The 3984-nt window shown below is 43.9% G+C and overlaps 1 long non-coding RNA gene across 1 annotated transcript; it reads left to right on the top strand.

Moving 5' to 3' along the window:
- The first annotated feature begins 449 nt into the window (after positions 1 to 449).
- Positions 450 to 3608, top strand: LOC128059665 (uncharacterized). The gene is made up of 3 exons (XR_008200603.1): positions 450 to 628; positions 1531 to 1652; positions 3470 to 3608. It is a non-coding gene; the product is annotated as an uncharacterized LOC128059665 (long non-coding RNA).
- Positions 3609 to 3984: the final 376 nt, after the last annotated feature.

Genomic DNA, 3984 nt, shown 5'->3' with positions numbered 1-3984 from the left:
GAACATACACGAATCATGTTTCCAAGGGACACGCTTCTTATCTGTTTAATAATGATCTGGAACCTCCTTCTCATCATGTCTCTCTTGGGCTCTTTAGTTGCCCAAAGCTGACTCATGTCTGAACTTAGAACAGTGGACACCCAGAGCCTCAGACTGAGCTTCAGAAGGGACCTCAGTGTGCGTTCTGGTTGATCGGGTCCACTGCGTCCCCCACACATGTTGGGAGTTAGAGGAACAAGAATGAAGGGGTTATGGGTTGAACTGCATCCCCTGAAAAATCCCCCTCAAAGCCTTAATCCCCCAGCACTTGTGGACACACCCTTATTTGGAAACAGGGTCTCTGCAGATGTAATCAGGCTTCAGATGAGATCATTAGGGTGGCCCCAATCCAATACAACTGCTGTCCTTCCCAGAGGAGGAGGGATCCTGGGACAGACACAGGAGAGGAGAACACCATGTAACAGACGGAGGCAGAATTCGAAGGGCTGCAGCTGTGAGCCCAGAGAGCCAAGGACTGCTGGCAACCCATCCGAATCCAGCAAGAGGCAAGGAAAGATGCTCCCCTCCGGGTTTCAGGAGGAGCCTGACCATGCCGATACCTTGATTTCAGACTTCAGCCTCCAAAATGGTGAGATGAGTGAGACATCTCTGTTGTTTCAAGCCACGTGGTTTGTGACGCTTGTTTCAGCAGCCCTAGGAAACGGATACAGAGAGTTAGGCAAACTGCCCATGATCCCAGGGCGGGTGATGCCTGAGGACACACCAGAGCACAACCCTCGTAAGTCCCACTCCAGAGTCAGTCCGCTGACCTGACCTTTATTCCTCTGAGGCATCACAGCTAAGTTGTACGCACGTGTTTTCTTACATCGTGTTTTTGTTCTGGATTTCTATAATAATTTGCCTCAAATAGACTTCCCTTGTCTCTCCCTTTTTTTGCTTTGAAAAACTTGAAACAGAAAAGTTGAAAGAATAACACAAGGAACACATGTTTCCTACACCTGGACTCACTGATTAACATTTTGCCATGTTTGTTTCTCTCTCTCTCCATGTTTTGGGAGCCCTTGTCTTGAGCCCTTGAAAGTTGCAGACCTCAGGACATTTCATACCTCAAATATTTCAGCACGAATCTCTCCTGACCAAAGACATTCTCCTTCAGAATGCTCAGAGGCAAAGAATTTAGCATCAAAAGGATAATCAAACACAGATTACATTAAAGTTTCTCCAATTGGCCCCCAAATGTCTTTTATAGATATTTTTTTCTTCCTCCCCTCCCTTTCCCTCTACTCTCTCTCCTTCCTTCAGTGTCCTTCAGCACCATATCCCCCAGCTGCCAGGTCTCTTTGGTCTGTTTCAATTTAGAGCATTTACCCACCGAGATTTTTTTCCTTTTTTGGTCTGGCTTTCATAATGTTGACATTTTTGAAGAGTCCAAGCCAATTGCCTAACAGAATGTCCTACCATCTGGATTTGTCTGCTTGTTTCCTCATGATCATATTCAGTTTAACCATTTTCTGGTACGAATATTCCCAGGTGAGGCCAGGCACTTTCCACGGCATCTCAGGGAGAACCTCGAGGCAGTCAATAACTCCTGTGGCTGAAGATGCTGGGTTCACTGGTGATGGTGGGGCCCGTCTGGTCTCCCCACTGGAAAGGTACCATTCTTTTCCTGTTGTCATTAGTGAATTGTCTGTGGGGATATTTGAGAGACTTGTCCTTAACTACTTAATACGGTACACCCAGAGTTAACAACAAATGCTGACTTGGTATTAGATGTCACTCCACAACTGAAATGCAATACCTAACATGCCCTGCTTGATTTACCACGTGCTTTTCGTTAAGAGTTGAAGGGGGGGTTAAGGTTAAAACTAATCCTCCTTCTTTACAAACCGCCTGCCTACGGAAATCTGATGGTCATTCTCATAGTTTCACCAACACTTACACTATTATCCAGGTACTGGCCTCAGGCAAGATTTCTGACTACCTAAAACTGACATTGAAAGTTAAGAAGGCATACCGCCCTCCCACCCCCAAAGTTAACTATATCAACTTGTTAGGTAACCTCAATGCTCAAACTTGAAAATTGTGTTAGGTACATGAAAAATTTGTTTCTCAGCCCATCAGTATCGCAATAGTCCAAGTATCATGGATAACACAGATCTTACATGGTTACACTTGTGGCAGCGTGGTATTTTCCTTGTTGGCTATCACACAGGACATGAACTTGAGAAAGCAGGACAAAAATAGATCTCCAAAGCCATGTCAACCATTTTTGAGAGGTCAAAACTCCTCATGGCTTTAATTGAAAGTTACTGCTGCGGTAAGTAGTGTAACAGAAAAACACACCTACGTCTCTGCATGAATATTAAGCAGGGTGATTACGAAACATCAGCCACCAAGGCCACCCTCAGGGACTTCGTAAGCCACTAGAGGTTGGTTCTGCTGTGAATTCCTGTGGAGTTTTTTCTGCAGTGATTTCCCCCCTGGACTGCAGGTGCCATGAGAGCAGGGGTTTGTTTGGTCCTGTTTGTCCTCCAGTATTCACAACGGTGGGCCTCCCCCACGGCTCTGCAGTCAAGAATCTGCCTGCAATGCAGGAGCCACAGGAGACACAGGTTCGATCCCTGGGTCAGGAAGATCCCCTGGAGGAGGGCATGGTAACCCACTCCAGTATTCTTGCCTGGAGAATTCCTTGGACACAGGAGTCTGGTGGGCTATAATCCACAGGGTCACAAAGAGTCAGACACAAGTGAAGCAACTTAACATGCACACATGCTTGCAGAACGAACAGTATCTGGGTGTCCAACAATTACTGGTTGAATGAATGAATGACTCAAATAGCGCTCATCAAGGTTAGGTCAATTCAACACTTCTAAGGAACCAATGAAACCTCGTGGACCTTTTATTCTCTTTTTTCCCTTAATTTATTTTTAATCGGAGGATAATTGCTTTACAATGTTGTGTTGATTTCTGTGGTACAACATCATGAATCAGCTATAAGTATACATGTGTCCTCTCCCCCTTTGTTTTCTTTTAATTACAAAATTTGGTGCTAAGGTGTGGAAAGGGCCCTTCTTAGCTTCTCTATCTCAACTTCCAACAGCTTAGCTGGCCATTCAGGGTGGACACACTGGGTCACAGTTCTACCCCTTGAAGCCCATGTTTTTCTCTTTTTTAAACAAAATAGGAACCAGAAAGGCCATGGAATATTCCATCATCTCATCCTCTCTTGTGTGTTTATCTCCTTCCAATATATCCATTACTGGATTGCTAAAGGTCATGGGGAGAGTGAAGCCTGTGGATTATTAATAGAATACATAATTCGCTTAAATAACATTTTTTTTCTCCACATGATTTTGTCTAAAAATATTGTGACATAAAATTTTTATTTATCTCCTTTAACATTTGAGAGTTAAGCAAAATAAATGATCTGCCCTATAAACATCATTTCATTGTTGTTGTTCACGTGCAGATGCTTTAGTTTCAAGGAAGCTGAAAGAATCAACCAGTGCACATGATCACTTGAATCAGGACACTCCAGACACAGAGACGGGAGACAGCGCAGAGCCAAGGAGAGAAGGGCCAGGAGAGAGGCTCTCCTCTCAGGAGCAAGTGACAATAATAAAAATTTAAATAGAAGAAGAATAGTAATAGCTTGTGCTTATTGCATGCTTATTACTTCTATTTACATCAGCCTTTGGAGTAAGACTATTATTTCCGTTGAAGAGGAGAAAATTAAAGCTTAGCAAGGTGGTGACTTGACTGCAGTAATGAGTGAGCAAGAATTTGAATCCTCTGACTTCAGAGCCTCTTACTTCACCACACACAGAGCTGCTTCCAAATGCACAGTAGAAGAGCCTGCTATTTACAAGTGTTGTCTTGCAAATTTTCGGGGAAATCTTTGATCATTTTTTAAAGCATCTATGCTGGAAGGAATCCTGTAAGATCACTGCCCCAGAGTTCAGATAGGGAAATCCCTATAGTATT

The sequence above is a fragment of the Budorcas taxicolor genome, chromosome 14 (assembly GCF_023091745.1).
Source record: "Budorcas taxicolor isolate Tak-1 chromosome 14, Takin1.1, whole genome shotgun sequence".
In the NCBI taxonomy this organism is placed as follows: Eukaryota; Metazoa; Chordata; class Mammalia; order Artiodactyla; family Bovidae; genus Budorcas; species Budorcas taxicolor.
The sequence above is the reverse complement of the archived record's forward strand: the minus strand, read 5'-3'. Positions and strand labels throughout refer to the sequence as shown.